The sequence below is a fragment of the Notolepis coatsorum genome, assembly GCF_963971535.1.
Source record: "Notolepis coatsorum genome assembly, chromosome: 4".
Lineage (NCBI taxonomy): Eukaryota > Metazoa > Chordata > Actinopteri > Aulopiformes > Paralepididae > Notolepis > Notolepis coatsorum.
This window is the reverse complement of record NC_140168.1, coordinates 11674262-11684261: the sequence shown is the minus strand read 5'-3', so window position 1 is coordinate 11684261 and position 10000 is coordinate 11674262. Positions and strand designations below refer to the sequence as shown.

General features: G+C 45.6%; 1 protein-coding gene across 1 annotated transcript in view; it reads left to right on the top strand.

The window, feature by feature from the left end:
* Positions 1-101: 101 nt before the first annotated feature.
* LOC311226405 (receptor-type tyrosine-protein phosphatase S-like) overlaps positions 102-10000 on the top strand; it is a 134588-nt gene continuing 124689 nt past the window's right edge. Inside the window, exon 1 of the mRNA XM_084311833.1 lies at positions 102-495. The gene's annotated coding sequence lies outside the window, so the exon portion shown is untranslated. The remainder of the gene's footprint in view (positions 496-10000) is intronic.

The following is a 10000-nucleotide window of genomic DNA, read 5'->3' as shown; positions in this document are numbered from 1 at the left end:
GAGCGAGAGAGAGAGAGAGAGAGCGGGGAGGAGAGAAAGAGAGCGAGAGAGCGGGGAGGAGAGAAAGAGAGAGAGAGAGCGGGGAGGAGAGAAAGAGAAGAGGGCATTGAGGAGGAAGCCAGGGAGTATCAATGACATCAACCAGCGCTCTCTAAAGGCCGACCGACCGACCGGCCAGCAATGGTCCCCCGACACACAACACACAAGGGGCTGAGTTAGCCGTGTGATGACCCTGTAAGTAAGTAACGGTCCAGAGAGAGAGAGAGAGAGAGAGAGAGAGAGAGAGAGTGCGCACAGGACAGTTCGCGTGCATCCATCCTCCTCCACAAAGGAAGACCTTCTTTGACTCTCCACGCCGCTGTCACTGGATTGGCATCATCAATATAATAATATGTTTCCGAGGAAGCGTCGACCTGCAGCAGCTGCAAATCCATCCACATGAATCTGCCGGAGGACAACAACAGAGAGGACGGAGCACTTCTTCTTCTCACCAAGGTAAAACTGATAATATGCAGTTATAGATGATGTGCATGCGTGATGATGGAGTACAATTATTGCTTGCTGTGCGCGCACCGCACCCAGGATATAATATAGGCTGTATATTCACAACTCGGGTGGGTATAGCCTCTCTGGCTCCTATGCGTAATGCGTAAAGACAAGGCTATATATATATACCCGCGGGCTGTATTAAATGTGCGTTTAATTTTCTTTAAATAATGTCATCCATAGCTGGTTGGTAACAGTGTCTGTCTGGCCCCCCTCCTCATTGGGGCAAAGCAGAGGAACCCACATTGGCAAAGAAGCGATCGCCTCTTTGTTCCCGATTCCGTTTGTGTCCAATAAAAAAAACGAAAAAAAACGCTGCTGATTGATAGCCATTTAAAAGTTTATCCGGTGCAAATTGACTTGTCTTATTATCGCTATAAAATTGGACAAAATATCAATAAGGCACCAGGTGGCATAAGGCGCATGGACTTAATTAGATAGCTGAGACAATTGGCTGCGCCGCCTCGGGCAACGCATCTGCTCTCCTCTCTCAGTAAAGTGTTGTTTATTAAAACAAACCCACCACCAGCCTACATGTAGAGACCTACACGCTTCAATAGGTCTGATGATGATGTGTCTTATTAAAATTGCAAGCGGCACTGCTGCTGCTCTCTAGTCTCTCAACTCGGCCATTAACGTGCAAGGCGCATTGTGTAATTATGCTCCATTGATTCACCCTGACACTGACACAGGGATATCGCTTCTTCTTGTTGAAGCTTTAATCATGCACACGGTACACTTTTACCGGCGGCACAGACTTATGATGGCTTTCTGCAGCATCTCATCTACTTACAGCAGCAGCAGCCTGCAGGACCTCAGCTGGGCTGTCATAGTCATTCCATAGAAAGTCTCCTTTCCAATACACACAGATGGGGCTTTTTAGTTTTCCCCTGGGGGCATCAGTCTTTGTTCCATGGCCATTTTCACAACCCTGATTAGTCATTTACACTTCATTCATCATGATGTTTCATGAAGGCCTATGTACCCCCCCCACCCCACCCCCCAAGCCCCAGCTTCCTCCATTTAGGCATTGTGTGTTTTATTGAAATGTGAATAAATGTATTATTATTTGCATTGAGGCTTGGGTGATATCAGTTCAACTCTGCAGTCTAATAGACTTAAACAGTAGCTTCCTTGCCAGTGGGTAGATACTGTATCTATAGAGTGGAACTATACCTAAGGAGAAACAATTTTGGGGGGGGGGGGGGGGTGAAAAAGGGATTGGATTATTCTACAGGCAAATTCCTCCTCTGTCTCCTGGAAGCTGATCTTATGCATGCCTCCAGAGATGCTCTGTTGAGAGAGAGAGAGAGAGAGAGAGAGAGAGAGAGAGAGAGAGAGAGAGAGAGAGAGAGAGAGAGAGAGAGAGAGAGAAAAGCAATTATATTGCAATAGAATTATTCCACACGCAAATCCCCTCATTCTCTGGGAAGCTGATCAGATGTTTGTCTCCGGAGATGCGACGCCCCCACAGGTATTCATCTATCTAGGCGCTTTTGGGAGCAGTACGTGGCTTATGAAATCAGTGAGGGTTGTTTTTGTATAGCCCTATAACCGCTTGTCATTGTACAGGGTTCAACCACAGGCCTTAACGATTTCCTGCTATTTTCTAAAGCAAGACATTACAGTATAAGGCCCATCTCAACTGAACGGTGGAGAAAGCTTTGTTTTTTCCCTGTCAGATGGTTCCTTTTTGAAGTCCCCCCCCCCCCCCCCCCAGACTGTCGTCACCGGCAGGTTTGATCTAAAAATACTGCCTTCTTCTATGCCCATTCTCCGCGATGTGGAGTTATGTCCATCTGCGGGTTGTATTAGAAAGTCGATGCACTCGCAAGCATGCAAGCTTTGTTGTCTCCCAGCCCGGCTAATGGCAAGAGAAGGTCGCGAGGCACACACATCTTTTTTTTTTTTACATAACCACCTATTGTTCAGGCACAAACCCTTTTGAGCTTGAGACGTTGTTTATTTACCCATTCGATGAACCCTTTCACTACCACACTACAGAAGGTTAACCTTTTCACTACCACACTACAGACGGTTAACCTTCTGTGGTGCGGTAGTGAAAGGGTTAACCGTCTGCGGTGCGGTAATGAAATGGTTAACCTTCCGTAGTGCGGTTGTGAAAGGGTTAACCCTTTGTCGTGTGGCAGTGAAATGGTTAACCTTATGTAGTGTGGCAGTGAAAGGGTTAACCGTCTGCGGTGTGGTATTGAAAGGGTTAACCTTCTGTAGTGCGGTTGTGAAAGGGTTAACCCTTTGTCGCGTGGAAGTGAAAGGGTTAACCTTCTGTATTGTCGCAGTGAATACGCTACCTTTGGTAGTGTGGCAGTGAAATGGTTATAATAGGTGAATTGGTCGACCAAGATTTTGAATGTTTTTTTCTGGTACGAGAGATGTAAAGAGTTGCTTTTGCACGACTGCACGCACACACAAAAAAAGAAAAAAAAACGACAGATCTGTCGATGTGATCAGCCGATCAATCAGTCGGCAAAGTCCTAGAGAGACTATTGGTTGACTGAGAACTCCTTTTGGATGACGACAGCCCTGGTTGGCGTATCGCTGTAATGCCTTCAGACTGAGTGCATTGGCACAAATCACACTCATTGTTGTTGTGGGCAGGAGTGCGATGCCGTTCTGTATATAGTTTCCGAGGGAAGCCGTCACGCTTATGCCACAGCAGGCTCTCTGTTGTTTCTATCAAAAAAAAAAAAAAAAATGAATGAATGTATGAAAGTATTCTGTACTTCTGTATGACAACTATTAAAGAAACTTGAAACTTGAATAGCATAGCTCCTCCATCTTTGCCTTGCCAATAGGGATGGGTACCGAATCCGGTACTTTTAAGGGTATCGACTAGGGGTGTAAAGGTACACGTATCCGCTTTTTTTCACAATCTAATCTAATACAATTATTATTATAATTTTTTTTCTTTATTATTAATTTCAATATAGAATATTCGTTGACCGCCCTACAAGTACAATTAGTTAATGCACACTACATCACCCCTGAGTGGAACATGGAAAGCCAAACTTTCCCCCACTGTAGTGAAAACCCGTACCGAACCTTGACTTCAGAACCGAGGTACGTACCGTACCGTGGTATTTTGTGTACCGTTACACCCCTAGTATCGACCGAATCACGTCGGTACCACCTAGTACCGATTCACGTGAGATCCACCGGTGCCACATTCCGGTAATGGAAACAAACATAAAAATGTTAAGTCTGATGACGTCAACGTTTCGTTAACAGCGAAACGAAACCTATGAAGTGTGCCGTACGTTCACGTCAACGCCCACGCGCACAACACGCGCTTACCTAGGATTTGACTTTTGATTCAACAACAAAGCAGTCGGGGGCAATGGCAAGCGGAAAACGGTTGCATGTGTGGTTACACTCTACAAAGCTACAGTAGATGCAGACAACGCTCAATTAACAAATTGTTCTAAATACATAATAATGATAATAAATAATTTGAAGTTTGGACTCATTTTTTTTTTACAACTAAGGTAGGTAGATTACATTTTTAGAGACTAAAGTACCGGAAAAAAGGTACCGTCGTTGGGTACCGGTATCGATTCACAGGTACCGGTATATCGGTTCAAATGTGAACGGTACCCAACCCTACTTGCCAATGTAACCCTGTGGTGTCACCGCCCGCCCTCACACCTGCTTTTAAACCGGTGACCCGTCTCCTTGTATTCCTTTCTTTAATCACCTCCACCTTTTGTAATTGACCCCTTTCCAAGTGTTTTGCGAACTGTTGTTTGGCCTGACCGCCTCCTCTTCCTCCTGGTGTTGTGAGTCAGAGAGAGAGAGAGAGAGGGAGAGGGAGGCCACTAGGCCAGAGGGGGGGCCTGGTCATCTATCCCCGTCACACAATACTGTCAACCGTAACATTGCCTTTAGTTAGACTACCGCAGTGTGTGGAGACTGGAGTCAGGGGGACTAATGGAGGCCGTTCTGTAACCTGGGTGTTTTAAAGACCAGCGCCTCTCTGGTTTCATCTCCTGTCGTTCCGGTGGCCATTATGTAAACATGCAATTTTCAAGCAGGTGCACATTAGTTTCTGTTTGTGTGTGTGTGTGTAATCATGTGTCCACGTGTGTTTGCACGTGTGCGCATCCATGTGTGTCTGTCTTTTTGACCATGTGTCCATGTGACTGACCGTGTGTGTGTAATTATGTGTGTTTGTGACCATGTGGCCATGTGTGTTTGCATGTGTGTCTGTCTTTTTGACCATGTGTCCATGTGACTGACCGTGTGTGTGACCATATGTGTGTTTGTGACCATATGTGTGTTTGTGACCGTGTGTGTGTGTGTGTGTGTGTGTGTGTGTGTGTGTGTGTGTGTGTGTGTGTTTGTGTGTGTGTGTGTGTGTGTGTGAACATGCAGCCATGTGTGTGTGACCATATGTGTGTGTTTGTGACTGTGAGTTTGTGAACATGTGGCTGTGTGTGCGTTTGTGACCATGTGTGTATATATATATATGTGTGTGTGTTTGTGACAATCTGTATATGTGTGTGTGTGTGTGTGTGTGTGTGTGTGTGTGTGTGTGTGTGTGTGTGTGTGTGTGTGTGTGTGTGTGTGTGTGTGTGTGTGTGTGTGTGTGTGTGTGTGTGTGTGTGTGTGTGTGTGTGTGTGTGAACATGCAGCCATGTGTGTGTGACCATATGTGTGTGTTTGTGACTGTGAGCTTGTGAACATGTGGCTGTGTGTGTGTTTGTGACCATGTGTGTATATATATATGTGTGTGTGTTTGTGACAATCTGTATATGTGTGTGTGTGTGTGTGTGTGTGTGTGTGTGTGTGTGTGTGTGTGTGTGTGTGTGTGTGTGTGTGTGTGTGTGTGTGTGTGTGTGTGTGTGTGTGTGTGTGTGTGTGTGTGTGTGTGTGTGTGTGTGTGTGTGTGTGTGACCATGTGTATATATGTGTGTGTTTGTGTGTGTGACCATGTGTATATGTGTGTGACCGTGTGTGTGTGTGTGTGTTTGTGTGTGTGACCATGTGTATGTGTGTGTTTGTGACCGTGTGTATATATATGTGTGTTTGTGTGTGTGACCATGTGTATATGTGTGTGACCGTGTGTGTGTGTGTGTGTGTGTTTGTGTGTGTGACCATGTGTATGTGTGTGTTTGTGACCGTGTGTGTGTCTCACTCACCATGTGTGTCACGTGACCGTGTGTATGAGTGAAGGCTCATTGATGGCTTGTGACTTGACTGATGCCCTGCTCCAGATGCATCAGAGATTGCGATGTGTCTGCAGAAATGAATAATGCACGGCGGCGCTCCTCTCTACCTTTCTCTCCTTCCCTCCATTCTTCCTCTTCAGCCACCACTCGCCTCTCATCTTCTTCACAGCTGCCACATCTAAAGACCTCTTTGCCTCGCCTTTCTCCATCTCTCTCTCTCTCTCTCACACGCGCGCGTGCTCTCGCCATCTCATCTCTCTCTCTCTCTCTCTCTCATGCAAAAAGAAGACATCAACTCACTCCCCCTCTCTCTCCTCCTCCTCCTCCTCCTCCTCCTCTGATTCACTCCTTAATGTCCAGTCGTCTCCCAGTTTCCTTTAATGCAGGGTTTGCTTTAGGGTGGGGTCCCCGGATATAAAAAATAGTGTCCCTCGAGGGGACGGGGACGGGGGGGGACGGGGGGACGGGGACGGATCCTAATGAAACTAAAATCACTGGAAACAGAAAGGACAATAATATCCGATCGTCAGCCAGAGACGATACTACAGTAATTGCGTTATTACTGGATTCACCGGCGGATCCAGGGGAGCTCAAACGGTTAAATGCTGGAGTCCCAGGAATTGTATTACTTCAGTAATGGGGGGTTATCTGCCAAAGACATGCGTGGTGGAACCGTTGCCTTTTTAATGAGTTTCTTTTCCCACAGAATCTCAAACTCATGTCGTCTCGTATATGAGGAAGCGCCAAAATAAAAAAATAAAAATATTACTTTACGTGTGTGTGTACCCTCGCAGCGATGGCGGTGAAAAGCTTCCTGCAGCCCCCACGCCGCAACAAACGGTTAAACGTGTTGATGTACAGCTCATTATCCAATCACGTGAGGGCAGGAAGTGTGGCGGTTAACCGAGTTTGACAGTTACATCCCTGACTGACAGAAGTCATTAAGGAACGGAAGGCTGACTGACAAGATGGCTGACACACGGGAGAAGACCCCGCTGCCTAATCAGAACCGAGACGGAGATGTAATAGTCGACGTTTCGACTCTGAAGTGCACAGTTATGGTCGCCGCCACGCGCGCTAAAGATCCAGAATAATTCGTGTCTTCAAGGGGGACCAAAAACTGTTTTCCGCGTGTTGTGGAATGTTTTAAACGAGCCAAACAGTGAAACTGTTAGAAATTCAGACGAGTCAAATTGGATAAAAATAGAACATTGTTTTATTTATCCGTTTACATGGCCATAGAAAGAGTATGAATGATCAGTTTACAATGAATCAAGAGACAAAAATGTGTACACACACAAAGCGTCTGACCAGAAAGTGACCAGAAAGAGCTCTGGTCAGACTTACAATATATACATAATTGTCATGACATAAGATGACAAATTAATAACAGATCTGACAAGAAAGGTGCCCTAGTGAGAAAATGAAAAGAAAAGATGGGTCTCTAGGGCCTTTGTTGTGTCTCACACAAGAACTGGAGTCGAAAAGAGCCATGATGGACGACGTGGGGCATATCTCCTGGCCCTTTTGCCTGTTGTTTTAAAGGGGAACTATTTTACTATTTCTTTCACTATTTGGGCACTTTTACACAATTCCTGTGAGTCTATGGAACACCTCTGTAATATATATATTTTTTTATTCATTGTTTTGTATTTCTAATCAAGTCCTCAAAAACAGCATTTTTCTACCTCAAGATCTCGAGCTGTTTTGAGCCTGGGCTCCTAAACCACTGCGCAGCGGCGTCGTCGCCTGAACATTAACATGCAGCAGTGACTATATGACATCACATATCGCGCACATTTTCAAATGACTCAGTTCAGTGAGGGTGAATATTGTGAGAGGAGAATTGGAAGAATGCGCCAATATGATAATTTTGAGACATAGATCATATTAATATAAGTTCACATAGCTAGGAAACAATGCTAAACACTCAAAAAGGCCATTTATAAGATAGTTCCCCTTTAAGAAACACTGTCAGCCTGTCGCCCTATAGTGTCTGAGCTGTATACCAGCCAAACTCGTATCAACCAGTCAAGACTGTACAGAAAACATGTATTTAACACAGAGCTACGGACATGATAATATTTTCCGATCACGCACACGTCTTCTAAAGGGAGAGGAATCCTCGTCTGGAGCGTGCCGATGCTCCTGGACGGGAGCGCCAAGATCTAGCGGACAATTTACGAGACACGGACAAAAGGAATAACCCTGATAGATTGTCACTGGAAAGTAGATTTGTATGAATGCCTTTTGCTTCGGTGGCAATGCTGTGTCCTCCCTTGTGCCGCTTCATTCATCCATTCGTTCTTTCTTTGTGTCGGCTCTTCAGGGCCATAACATCAGTCCAGTTGGTTTATGGTGTCATTATTCCCTACATTTCATAGTTGTGTCGTCTAGTAGTGCACGTTTTCAATGGTAAAGAAACCTAACTGGAGAAAGGGGTTTTTAAGAGTCACTTTCCTACCCAAACCTGAAAAAGACCCCAAGTTGTATTTAGAAGAAAACACATGAACGCAGCAGTCCCTGGTGGAGACGGGAATTGTGACGAGTCCTTTCCGACCGATAAGAGATGAGGAGAGTTTAAGGCCTCTGTGTTTAAAACCACGCTGTTTATGGCACAACCCAGCTACACCGGGGGAGAAAAAGAAGCCCTTAGATTAACAAAAAAAAAAAAAAAAAAAAATCAAAATGATTTCATCAGCACCTAGCTGTATCCTCTCAGATTCACTTTCACACCTTCTCCTTTTTTTCAGTCGGATAAAAACACGTTTTTAATTGTGTGGAACCGATGTAACAAGTTCCGTCTTTTTCTTCAGTCTAGGAATAGACCACCTAGAGATTAGAGAACATTGGGGAACGTTTGTACTCGGGGAGTCGGTTAAGACGACGACCCCTCTCTCTGATGCCTTTGTGGTCATGGAAGGTTAGGGCTTCATTTGCATATCATCATTACCCGTCACTTCTTCAGGGGGAGAAGGTCAGAAGATTAGAGTCCCACCTGGGGCTGCACATCACGGAGCAGTCGGTGTATGTGTGTGTGCGCGTGTGTGTGTGCATGTATGTGTGTGTGTGCGCGCACACGCATGACCACGCATGGTAATGTGAGGATGCCGGTTCAACTTCAGACTATATTCTGTTTTGCTAAATTGCCCCCCTGATTAATATTTTCTAGGGTTGGGTACCGTAACCGTTTTTTTAATCCTCTTTTTCTCCGCCTGATTTTCTATGCTTTTCCTCCCATCCCAATTTAGTCGTTATGCCAATTCCCCCCCTCCCCTACCTGGTTGTTGTGCGCATGTTCCCCCTACTGGTCGGTACAAGGGAACCCTGAAGTCCACCACATGCTTCCTCCGACACAAGCGGAGACAGCCAGTGGCTCTCTTCTCACCTGGCAGCGAGGACTCTCATTGGTGAAGCGTAACGCGTGGGAGGTCACGCTGCCTTCACCATTCCCTGCCTTTCGCTGAGCAGGCGCCCAGACCTGACCTGTAGGTGTCACTGTCAACAACGCCAGATTACCAACCACGACTTCCCTCCCGCTAACTCAGCCAAACGAGTTAGTATGACGACCGGCCCAAGCCGCAGGGCAATGCTGACTCCGGGAGTCGAGACCGCGGCCTCTTGCATTGGTGACGAGCGCAATCTCCGCTACGCCACCCGACCGCCCCTTGGTACCGTTCACATTTGAACCAATACCGGTACCTGTAAATCGATACCGGTACCCAACGGTACTTTTCTTCTGTACTATAGTCTCTAAAAATGTAATCTACCTACCTCAGTTGTAAAAAAAAAAAAATCCAAACTTCAAATGATTTATTATCATTATTATTTATTCATGATTCGGTCGGTACCGTTAAAAGTACCGGATTCGGTACCCATCCCTAATAATTATGTCCACATAATAGCATTAGACCTAATAGTACTAGGCATACAAATAATTGTTTTATTACCAAACACAGGGTTGTGTGTGAGTGTGAGTGGGTGACTACATACAGTAAGAGAGTTAAGACTAAATAATTTGGTGTGATTGGCAGATAAACTAGTGGTATCCTTACAAGATGGCGGGTAGATTATGATAAAGAATGTCCCACACACATCCTGTGACTCTGTCTCCACCGCGCCGGATGACAGGTTTGGCTGACGAACGGCCTTGATGGGGGATGACAGTAATGGCTTGTAAATGAGGAGGAAAAAAGTTATATGCATGCTTGCTACCCTTGACAAGCATTCAATCTTTTAACTCGCATGGCGTTCTCTCTCTCTCT